Below are 13,001 nucleotides of genomic sequence, written 5' to 3'. Positions count from 1 at the left end.
AATATTATGCAGGTTACCAGAGGGTCAGAGTTGAACAGGTTAAGAACAGCTATGGCTACAGACAAACAGGTATTCGTTGGTATAAGTACTTTAAGGAATGAGCAGCAAGGCAGCATGATTTCAACAAGCACTTCACCTGTCATTGCAATACAATTCTAACTAGGCCTCTACATAGACAGCAGTAGAGCTAAGTATTGCTTTCCCCCCTAAAAAACACAAAGTTCTACGTAACAAATACCCAGTGTTTTTAATCCAAACCATGAAACAGTGTTTTTACTATGAGGGTGAAAACAACCTTTTGTGTCTAAGACACCAAAACCAGTTTGACTTAGGGTGATATATTAACATTCCAGTTTGATCCGGTTAAGATCTGAAGAGTTCAAAAGAGGTTTGAATGTTAAATACAATGATATACATTCTCAATAAGTTAACAGTGTAGGCTGCTGTTGTGTATAGCGTATTAGACTTGGAGGGCTATAGTTGTTTTCTCCAAGGCACAGGTATGGAACAAAACATGCAAGGAGGAGGACTAAAATTAACTTCAAAATATCAAGGAAGTGGGATTCAAACATGTGTTAAATCATACAGAAATATGCATGCCAGAGGGACCATTTGAAACAAAATAGTAAAATAATTTCTTTGTGGGAAGCATTACATACATTTTTTTTATGTGAAATCATACAAATCTGCCATTTCAATGAAAATACAGTACTGCATTCAAAAACCCATCTCGTAGAATTTGATTAGGGTTATTAGTCACAATTTGCAGTAGAAAGGTTCATGTTCCCTTAAAGAGTTCAAGTATGCCCCATAACTTCCTCCAGTAGCCTCTAACATCAACCTAACTCCAAACTGCAGTAGTGAGTGAAACTCGTCTATAGTTGATGCGTGATAGTCGTGCTGGTTTGCAGCATATGCATTCTCCATATTGTGTCAACATGCGCAAGACTGTAGAAAACCCACTCAAACGTGTTTCTGTAAAACACGAGTAGCAGCAGAGAAAAAAAAAGATCAAATTTCAGTACAAATAAATAGGATCGATTGAGCATGTCACACCTGAAGAAAGGACTCTCACGATGGCCGTCTTCGACACTCCACCAGCTGACATCCAAGCAGGTGAGTAACACTTAGAGAGCACTCTGACAGGTGCCGTTTGTCATGACATCTTAGCAGAACCTTTCAACTGGCCAGTGTTAAGAAGCTACGGTTTGCATTTGTTTACATCCTGATCCTCTTTTTTCCCTTTCCAGAGGATGTTGCTGTGGTCACCAAGGACGTGACACTGGATGTTCCATGCAGAGCTAGGAAAGGGGCAGTCCAGCAATTATTTTGCAGGCTTTGGAGGGCAGTGTGCTGCTGCGCCTGCCACAAGGAAGAGGAGGAACAATACCCAATTTCAGAACATGGGTAGGGGAGCAAGCCCATTTTAATGCTTTGTAGGTTAGCAGGAAGATCACATCAGTGATCCCTCAACCCACCACTGAGAAGTGAGGCCAAGGACCCACTCTAACAGCATGAAAGAGCACCAGTAAGCCAACACTGACTCAGCCCCTTCATATTCAAACAGACCCAGTGGAAAGATGTAACCGGCCAGGCAGACATGGCAAGGGCGGTTCCCTCAGCAATTACTTACTCCTAGATAAGGCCATAACAAGGCCCCAGTTAATGGTTGAAAATAACTAATTTCAGTGCCAATGAGTTACACTGAGTGTATAAAACATTAAGAACAGACTGCTTTTCCATGACATATGCTGACCAGGTGAATCCAGGTTAACGCTATAATCCCTTATGGATGTTACTAGTTAAATCCACTTAAATCAGTATAGATAAAGAGGAGGGGAAAGGTTTAAAAAATATATTGTAAAGCTTGAGACAATTGAGACATGGATTGTGTGTGTGCCATTCAGAGGGTGAATGGGCAAGACAAAATATTTACGTGCCTTTCAACGGGGCATGGTAGTCGGTGCCAGGGGTACCAGTTTGTGTCAAGAACTGCAACGCTGCTGTTTTTTTTTACGCTCAACAGTTTCCCGTGTGTATCAAGAATGGTCCACCACTCAAAAGACATACAGCCAACTTGACACAACTGTGGGAAGCATTGGAGTCAACATGGGCCAGCATCCCTGTGAATGTTTTGTACACTCAGTACATTAATAGTATTGGTACCGTGTTCTTGCCATAACCTGTAAAGCTGGAGCAGCCTGCGAGGCAGGGAGAGGTGTAGGTGATGCCGTTGTCTGAACACACAGGGTCCCACTCCCCAGCCAAGCAGGAGCAGTCTCTGTTACACTCTGACAACATGCTGCCATCGTACACCAGGGGACCTGGGGGACAGAGAAAATGGCTGGTAATAATGATGTTTAAATAATTGTTGCTGAACTATCATTGACACAGGCACAGTGACAAACAGCCAGGAATCCGGGCTCAGTAACAACCATACTGAATATTCCCACAAGAGGGAGCCCCGGCACAAGCCCATGTGTGTTTTGGTCTAACTCTCCCTCATATTCCACTGATCAAAACTTTTGTTTTTATCAACCCACCCACCAACCAACCAATCAGATGTCATATTTACCCGTTGAAGGACATGGTCTGACCAGCCACCTGAACGTTGTCACACTTAGTGCCAGACTGCAGAGGGAGGAGGAGGTTGGCCGTGAAGGAGGTGACAAAAGACAGCTGGGCTCCAGACACAACCCCAAGCTTATACCTCTTCATCAGTAGACCTCCCAGGAATATCCCCACCGCACCCACAGGCAGGTTCAACTCACCTGGAAAAGTTATACCCACACGTCTTTAGTGCTACCAGTGTACGGGAGTTTCAATTCCACTCATGTTCAACAAACCTACAGGGGATGGGAGAGAACAAAAAAGGGGATTTAATGCCATTCAACATCAGTACTGACAGGATGGAACATTTCAGGTTTCTATGGCTTCGTTGAGACAGGCAGCCCAATTCAGTAATTTTTTTGAGTAATTGCGCTTTTGACCAATCAGAAATGCTCTGAAAAAGAGCTGATGCGAAAATATCTAACGTGATAATTTCCCATCATTATTCAACAGGCGAATGGGTCTCCAGTTGTCTATATAAAGAGTATCCTTATTAAGTTTGGGAATCAAAGTAATTACACCTTGTTTTAAGGAAGCCGGTAACTCCCCATTTTCTATTGATTCGTGAAACATAGCAAGAATGAAAGGAATCAATTTATCATTGAATGCTTTATAAAACTCGCTTATTAAACCATCATTTCCAGGGGACCTATTGTCCTTAAGGCTTTTAATACAGTCTTTTATCTCAATTTCAGATAACTCATCATCACAAAAATCCCTGAAATCATTATCTTCTTAGCAATTTTGCAACACGTCATGCTCTATCAACTGAGCTACGAAGGAGCACGTCAACGTCACTAGAATGATGACAAGCCATTTTAACGGGATTCTAAAGGGAATCAGAATTCCAAACTAATTTCTATGGCAATAATGTCTTGGTACCATTTTGTACCAAGGACGAAATAAGAGCTTTGTTTAGGAGACCAAACTGAACAATAATTTATAGCCAACTCTGTCTGGCTAGGGGATACTCCTCTCTGAAGTAAAGTCTTTCTTTGTGTAAGTTCCTAAGACCTGTGGTTTGTCATGTCTTCTAGGGGGGTGGATCTTTGCTATAAAGGATCCCATTTGCCATTATGTTGGGACTCTCAACTTTTCATTAGAGATACTGAACTGTTGAAAGTCAAAATGCTATTGCAAAAGCTTAATTATTATTAAAGGTGAAGATTAAGCATAACTCTGACTTGTGTGTGGTTTGCTCTCATGATTTGGTAAATAGAGGAAATTTCCACAACACAGTTGTCAATTTTGTAAACAATCATTTTCGAACGTGTGTTGACAAGAGACATCTAACCAACGTTCTATGGAATGTTTTCTGTGCAAAAACCACAACTTCAGTTTGCTGCTGACAACAAACTGTTTGATTTTTGAGACTTGAGAACAATCGACTGGAAAATGCCTGGGTGCTTTTCAAGACTGGCGGAGAGAGTGTGTGGACGTTGGCGGCCTACTGCGTCGACAGGTTGTTGAAATTCATTTGTGGCTTGTTTTTCTTGTCTTTTTCTGTTTTGCAGTGTTCGTGATCGTCGACAGATGGACAGCGACAGCAACTTCGAAGAGGGCATGTGGAGTTTAAAACTCTTATTTTACTACATTTAACAATGTCATTATACTTTGCGAAATGTCATGTATTTCTATCATTCAGACGTGGGAAAATGCTTGTGCTAGAGATGTTGTAGCTAGCTAGCTTGCTAGCTAACATTAACTTTAGTAACTGTTGCTAAGCGATCGACTTTTGCTACCTAGCTAGCTAGTATTAGCAATCTTGCTGCGTTTTATGTCCTAACAATTGTTTCTTTTATATTCCAATGTTCCTCATTTTAGAAACAACTGTCCTGGACGAGGTCCAGTTGGATGTGCCATTGGATGATGTGCCAGATGTTTCACAGCTGCCAGTCCTCCTTGATGTCCAGAATGCTGCTATCATCCTTGAGGATGTGCCGGATGTGCAGACTATCCTTGAGGTACAATTTTCTGAAAGTTTGGGGTTTTATGTTTGAAAAATATCCCTGATATTCAAGTTGTGTCTCTTTGACATGAAACAAATCTCTTGTCTGCCTTCTGCTTTAGGAGGCCACTGGCAATTGGCAGTTGATTCCGATTAGGTTCAGCCCCCTGTACTGTGGGATAACATGTTTGGCCAGCAGCTGGCCTGGTACTTTAACCCAGAGTCTCTGGTCACTGAGCACTCCAGCCTCCTGGAGTACCACTTGGAGAACCGCATGGCCAGCATGTAGTCCTACTGCAGGGACATACTCCTTTCTCCTTCCCTCTCTCTTTTGAAGGAATTGAGGACTTGAAGTGCTTTGTTGAACCCTGATTAGTTAACACCCATTAATTTAAATAGTATTCTCTTCCATGACACGTATCACTTCGTTGTCTTGTTGGTAATAGTAAAAATGCATGACAGTCCGCATTGTAATGATCTAACAGGTGTTTTTCATGTTGTTTCTCACATTAAACAGACATTTGAGATCGGAATTGCTTACAGTTGTACCTACGACCTCAACACCCAATCTACTCACACGCGCAAATACTCACATTCAGACTCATACATACAGCTGTCCTCCCCTTACATTCTTTGGTCTCTATTTTTTTTACATTTGTCAGAGAAAATGACCATTTTGTGTATATTGCACCTTGCACTGACTTTACTGAACTCTGGAGAAAACGAACATTGCTGCTGGGTGAGGACATCTGACAATGTGCTCTCCCGACCATTAGACATGAAAGAACTCGCATTTTGTCTGCCAGTTGTCTTTTTGAATAAGCTCTTTTTCACTCGGTCCACTCGTCCAAGTGCCGATGTATTTGTGGCATGGTGTGAACAGTACGAATTTGTGTCACTACCAAGGTCTAATGGTTTTAAATGACTGTTTTGTATTGTCTGGAAACTCACTTGTAGAATTCGCTTGTCTCTTAAAAAAGAGAAGCCGTACAATGTTATTAAACCGAGGTGCCTAGTTATTCTTCTTTTGTTGATATCAGGTAACGTGCAACCTAACCCTGGCCCTGATATACAATGTCTCCAAACCCCCTCTGATTTTAAATCAAGATCTAGTTTTGGTATTTTTCATTTAAATGTACGCAGTCAAAAATTGAAGGGGTTAGGATTTGGGCTAAATCAACTGATGCTGATGTAATTGTGTTTTCTGAAACCTGGCTCAGCAAGTCTGTTTTTGTGGTTACAATGTTTATCGCACTGATCGTTTTAAGAAAGGTGGGGGTGTGGCTATATATGTAAAAACTAAAATTCCCTGTAAGTGTGGCAAAGTCTGAAACTAGATGTAAACAGTTGGAATTTCTTGCTTTGAATATTGACGTTTCAAAGGGTCTCTCTATAACTCTCTATAACTGTGATTGGCTGTTAGACCCCCTTGTTCTCGATGATGCGTCAAGTGTGGCAAAGTCTGAAACTAGATGTAAACAGTTGGACTTGCTTTGAATCTTTCAAAGGGTCTCTATAACTCTCTATAACTGTGATTGGCTGTTATAGACCCCCCTGTGTTCTCGATGATGCATTTTCTTCTTTGACACACCTTTTGTCTAAACTTCTAAATTACAGTGAAATGATCTTGATTGGTGATCTCAACTGGTGTTGGTTAAAGCCGGTGTCTGATGATTTAAAAAATGTTTTGTAATTCTATGAATCTTACCCAGTTGATTAACTCACCCACTCACCCAAATCTTAAATGCCCAGATCAATCTACCCTGACTGATTTGATATTGACAAATGTTCCACATGCAGTGCCTTGTGAAAGTATTCGGCCCCCTTGAACTTTGTGACCTTTTGCCACATTTCAGGCTTCAAACATAAAGATATAAAACTGTATTTTTTTGTGAAGAATCAACAACAAGTGGGACACAATCATGAAGTGGAACGACATTTATTGGATATTTCAAACTTTTTTAACAAATCAAAAACTGAAAAATTGGGTGTGCAAAATTATTCAGCCCCCTTCAGCCCCCTTTTGCTGCGATTACAGCTGTAATCTTGGGGTATGTCTCTATCAGTTTTGCACATCGACTGAAATGTTTTCCTTTTTGTCGATTTGCTGTAAAACAGCTGTCGGGGTATGTCTATCAGTTTTGCACATCGAGAGACTGAAATGTTTTCCCATTCCTCCTTGCAAAACAGCTGAGCTCAGTGAGGTTGGATGGAGAGCATTTGTGAACAGCAGTTTTCAGTTCTTTCCACAGATTCTCGATTGGATTCAGGTCTGGACTTTGACTTGGCCATTCTAACACCTGGATATGTTTATTTTTTAACCATTCCATTGTAGATTTTGCTTTATGTTTTGGATCATTGTCTTGTTGGAAGACAAATCTCCGTCCCAGTCTCAGGTCTTTTGCAGACTCCATCAGGTTTTCTTCCAGAATGGTCCTGTATTTGGCTCAATCCATCTTCCCATCAATTTTAACCATCTTCCCTGTCCCTGCTGAAGAAAAGCAGGCCCAAACCATGATGCTGCCACCACCATGTTTGACAGTGGGGATGGTGTGTTCAGGGTGATGAGCTGTGTTGCTTTTACGCCAAACATAACGTTTTGCATTGTTGCCAAAAAAGGTCAATTTTGGTTTCATCTGACCAGAGCACCTTCTTCCACCAGAGCACCTTCTTCCACATGTTTGGTGTCTCCCAGGTGGCTTGTGGCAAACTTTAAACAACACTTTTTATGGATATCTTTAAGAAATGGCTTTCTTCTTGCCACTCTTCCATAAAAGCCAGATTTGTGCAATATACGACTGATTGTTGTCCTATGGACAGAGTCTCCCACCTCAGCTGTAGATCTCTGCAGTTCATCCAGAGTGATCATGGGCCTCTTGGCTGCATCTCTGATCAGTCTTCTCCTTGTATGAGCTGAAAGTTTAGAGGGACGGCCAGGTCTTGGTAGATTTGCAGTGGTCTGATACTCCTTCCATTTCAATATTATCGCTTGCACAGTGCTCCTTGGGATGTTTAAAGCTTGGGAAATCTTTTTGTATCCAAATCCGGCTTTAAACTTCTTCACAACAGTATCTCGGACCTGCCTGGTGTGTTCCTTGTTCTTCATGATGCTCTCTGCGCTTTTAACGGACCTCTGAGACTATCACAGTGCAGGTGCATTTATACGGAGACTTGATTACACACAGGTGGATTGTATTTATCATCATTAGTCATTTAGGTCAACATTGGATCATTCAGAGATCCTCACTGAACTTCTGGAGAGAGTTTGCTGCACTGAAAGTAAAGGGGCTGAATAATTTTGCACGCCCAATTTTTCAGTTTTTGATTTGTTAAAAAAGTTTGAAATATCCAATAAATGTCGTTCCACTTCATGATTGTGTCCCACTTGTTGTTGATTCTTCACAAAAAAATACAGTTTTATATCTTTATGTTTGAAGCCTGAAATGTGGCAAAAGGTCGCAAAGTTCAAGGGGGCCGAATACTTTCGCAAGGCACTGTAAATATTCTGCGGTTGGTGTTTTTTGTAATGATTTAAGTGACCATTGTGCTGTTGTTGCTGTTAGAAATACTAAGGTTCCTAAAACAAACCCACATTTTATTCGTAAGAGAAATTTGAAATGTTTTAATGAGCAGGCTTTCTTTCATGAATTGTTTTATTTTGACTGGAGCAGATTGAGTTTATCCCTGATGTGAAAACTGCCTGGAAATTCTTTTCTTATGTCTCTATTTTAGTTTGGTCAGGGCGTGAGTTGGGGTGGGCATTCTATGTTTTGTTCTGTGTGTTAGATTTCTATGTGTTTGACCTGGTATGGTTCCCAATCAGAGGCAGCTGTCAATTGTTGTCTCTGATTGAGAACCATACTTATGCAGCCTGTTTTCCCACTATGGGTTGTGGGTAGTTGTTTTCTGTTTTGTGTGAATTGCACCTTGCAGAACTGTTCGTTTGTTGTGTTGTTGTTTTTGTTCAAGTATTCGTATTTATTAAAAGTATTATGAATACTTACCACGCTGCACCGTGGTCCTCTTCTCCTTCTCCCGACGACAATCGTTACAGACCCTAGAAAGTTTTGGAAGGCTATTAAGTCTATGTCTGGTAAGAGTAATGTTAATTAATTACCGTCATGTGTTTTGAAGGACTCTGTTGCTGAATATGACAAAACTGAAATGCTGAATTGTTTCAATGAGTTACTTTGTATCATCTGGTAGGCTGTTTGATTCAGTGTCCTCTGTCTCTGTACAACCCTGTGTGGATGAACCAGTGAGAGCTGGTCAAACTTTTAGCTTTTTGCCATTCTCAGTGCAGGTGGTACATAAAGCCCAGAAATCCTTAGATCAGAGAAAGCCTGCAGGTCCTGATCTTCTGGATCCCTGCTTTTTAAATCTGGCAGCTGATTTCATAGCTGAACCACTTACATATCTGTTCAATCTAACCCTGGAATGTAATGAAATTCCAAAGTTCTGGAAATCAGCATTTGTCCTACCACTTTTAAAAGGGGGAGATCCAACTATTTTAAATAATTATAGGCCAATCTCAAAGCTGTCACCCCTGGTGAAAATACTTGAACCCCTTGTGAGTGAACAGCTAAATTAGTTTTTATTTACTAACTCTATTTTATTAATGTACCAATCGGGCTTCAGGAAGAAGCATAGCACAATTACAGCAGCCATGAAGGTTGTAAATGATATCACTGAAGCCCTTGACAAAAAACAGCACTGTGTCTCACTTTTTATTGATTTCTGTAAGGCTTTTGATACAGTTGATCATGCTATACTAAGGCAGAGATTGTCGAGTGTAGGTCTTTCAGAGCATGCAGTTGCATGGTTTGCTAACTATCTGTCTGATAGAACTCAGTGCACTCAATTTGATGGGCTTATGTCTGTTAAATAGTCTGTCTTTAATGGTGTGCCCCAAGGTTCTGTACTTGGTCCTCTCTTATTCACTATTTATATAAATGATTTAGACAAAAATGTCCAAAATGCGCAACTTCATTTTTATGCTGATGATACTGTTATTTACTGTTGTGCCTCGTCTCTTACAAAAGCTTTCCAGAACTTGCAAACTGCTTTTTATACTGTTCAACATACCTTGTGTCAATGGAAGCTTATCCTCAATACTGACAAAACTAAACAAATGGTGTTTTCTAAAGCAAGAAGTAGATCTCTAAATCTTTCACCTATTACCACCTGTCAGGGCAAAGAGATTGAGGTTGTAACCTCATATAAATATTTTGGAATTTTAATTGATGACGGCCTCTCTTAAATTGCATATTCAACAACTTACAAAAAAATTGAAGCTGAAATTGGGATTTTATTTTAGGAATAAGGCCTGTTTTTCTTTTGAAGCCAGAAGGAGGCTAGTATCATCTACATTTATGCCTTTACTAGACTATGGGGATATTTTATATATGAATGCTTCCGCTCAGTGGTTGAGATCAATTGACACCCTTTACCATGGCACTTTGAGATGTATTTTAAACTGCAAAACCCTTACGCACCACTACACTTTGTATACCAGGGTTGGCTGGCCTTCTCTAGTAACTCGTAGGCTCAGTCACTGGTATACTTTTATTTACAAAGCCAGTTTGGGTTAACTACCTTTTTATTTGGGCATTTTTATTGTTCAGAAATGTGGTGGGTACTCTCTTCTTGGAATTTTTACAAAATACTGGACTTTATCCTGATGAATGATCTAACTGTTCCAAATGTCCGAACTGAATTTGGTAAAAGGGCTTTTGTGTATAAATAATGCACAGACACGCTAAAGCTGTACAGTGTAGTTTGAGTAGTCAGTTTCAATTATTTGCAGATGTATTCCCTATTATTTACAAATCTAAAGATGTAACATTTGACATGAATGTGACAGAACAGTTTAGCATAGAGTTGCTGTGGGAGTCTTCTCCTTCAGTCTTTTTTCCTCCTTGGCCTCGTTTCTCATTACTTGGGATTTCCCCAGTGCCAACTTCACATGAGATGGCCGCTGTCTACTGTCATGTAGTGCTGGATGACAGATATCGCTATGTCGCTGCTGTCCATGGTCCTGAAATATACAAACAAGGCTATTTGCATATGTACGACCGTCCAAACTTGACCCCACACACAAACACACACATTGATGCTAATTTCTCACACACTTTTGAACATTGCACAACCTGCAACAAAACACTGAAAGAGCATTTTATTCCAAATGTGTTTGTGTTTGAATAAAGACCCGAAGAATGAAATCAATGTGTGGATGTTGATTGGACAATGTATATGTGCTTTGCAGAAGCCATTTTTTTTGCATTCCCTGTAGCGTGTATTTTACTGGAGTATGATCAGATTGCTTTGTTTAAATCAGAAAAGTCTGGACACACCTACTCATTTAATGTTTTTTCTTTATTTTTACCATTTTTTACATTTTAGAATAATAGTGAAGACATCAAAACTATGAAATAGCACAATTGGAATCATGTAGTAAGCAAAAAAGTAGCCATCCTTCTCCTTGACCACTTTGCACACTCTTGGCATTCTCTCAAACCTGTTCATGAGCTAGTCACCTGGAATGCATTTCAATTAACAGGTGTACCTTCTTAAAAGTTCATTTGTGGAATTTCTTTCCTTCTTAAAGCGTTTGAGCCAATAGGTTGTGTTGAGACAAGGAAGGGATGGTTTACAGAAGATATCCCTATTTGGTAAAAGACCAAGTCTCAAATAAGCAAAGAGAAACAACAGTCCATCGTTACTTAAGACATGAAGGTCAGTCAATAAGGAACATTTCAAGAACTTTGAAAGATTCTTCTAGTGCAGTCGCAAAAACCATGAAGCGTTATGATGAATCTGGCTCTCATGAGGAAGACCCCAGAGTAACCTCTGCTGCAGAGGATACGTTTAGTAGAGTTAACTGCACCTCAGATTGGAGCCCAAATAAATGCTTCACAGAGTTCAAGAAACACACAACTCAACATGCACTGTTCAGAGGAGAATGTGTGAATCAGGCCTTCATAGTCGAATTGCTCCATTGAAACCACAACTAAAGGACGGACACCAAAAATAAGAAGAGACTTGCTTGGGCCAAGAAACACGAGCAATGGACCTTAGACTGGTGGAAATCTGTACTTTGGTTTGATGAGTCCAAATTTGCGATTGTTGCCTTTCAATGTTTGTGTAAAGAATCCAGGGTGTTTAGTTGTGTCACGACTTCCGCCGAAGTTGGTGCCTCTCCTTGTTCCGGCGGCGTTCGGCGGTCGTTGTCACCGGCTTTCTAGCTACCACCGATCTACGTTTCTTTTTCCATTTGTTTTGTCTTGATTGTACACACCTGGTTCCCATTACGTTATAATTATTTCCCTATTTAACCCTCTGGTTCCCATGATGTTTTGTGCGTGATTGTTCCTTGTTGAGTGTTAGTCTTCTGTGTCATTGTGTGTTTTTCCCTGCGTGGAATTTATGATTGTTTATTTTTCGAGTAAACTACGTTATTTTACTCAGTTCTGTGTCCTGCGCCTGACTCCGTGCTCACCTCTGCACACTGACACTTGACAGAATCACGCACCAAAAATATGGAATCAGCAGGTGCACCCAGTCCTCCTGTACCAGTAGAGGAACGCGTCCAGCAACACGCGACTATGCTCCAACATCTTGGCACAGCCATGGATCGCGTGCTGCTCACCATGGAACGATGGGAGAGAGGGGGTTTTCCCACACCTCCATCAACTTCACCCCAACCAACACCACAACCCACACCACTGTCCACCCCTCCGTCACCTGGACTTCAGGACCCTGGCTGCCAGCGTGGGATGGAATGAGAGGGCCCTGATCGACCATTACCGGTGTAGTCTATGTGGGGACATTCGTCGGGAGCTGGCCTGCAGGGACACCACCCTTACCCTCGACCAGCTGGATAACCTGTTGGCCACCTGCGGACGTCCGGATCGGGGTCCGTCCATTCCATCCCCCAGTACCTCCGATCCTACACTGTACTTTTGGTAATACTTTGTGAGTAGGCAACAAATACAATCATCTTAAATTGACATGTTGAATTTCTTTGCCATAGTAAATTGTATATTAGCCATCGCCGATCCACCTTTCATTTTCCATTTGTTTTGTCTTGTTTTCCCACACACCTGGTTTACATTTCCTCATTACCAGACCGGGTCTGGCTCTCGACCCGAAACCTGCCCCTCCGCCTGCCCTGCCGAAAGCTGGGTCCGCGGTTTGTGGGGCCGTTTAATGTCCTGAGGAGACTGAACGAGGTGTGTTACAGGTTACAGCTCCCACCCGATTACCGTATTAACCCCTCAATCATGTGTGTCACTTCAGGCTGGTGGTGGCTGGTCTGCTCCAGGAGTCTGAGGTGCGGGAGGTTCCTCTGCCCCCTCTGGACATCGAGGATTTGAGGCATCGGGCGAGGGGCCTTCAGTAACTTGTGGAGTGGGAGGGGCACGGTCCATAGGAGGCATGCTGG

This window comes from Oncorhynchus tshawytscha, linkage group LG24 (genome assembly GCF_018296145.1).
Source record: "Oncorhynchus tshawytscha isolate Ot180627B linkage group LG24, Otsh_v2.0, whole genome shotgun sequence".
NCBI classification, from domain to species: Eukaryota; Metazoa; Chordata; class Actinopteri; order Salmoniformes; family Salmonidae; genus Oncorhynchus; species Oncorhynchus tshawytscha.
This window is presented reverse-complemented; position numbering follows the sequence as displayed.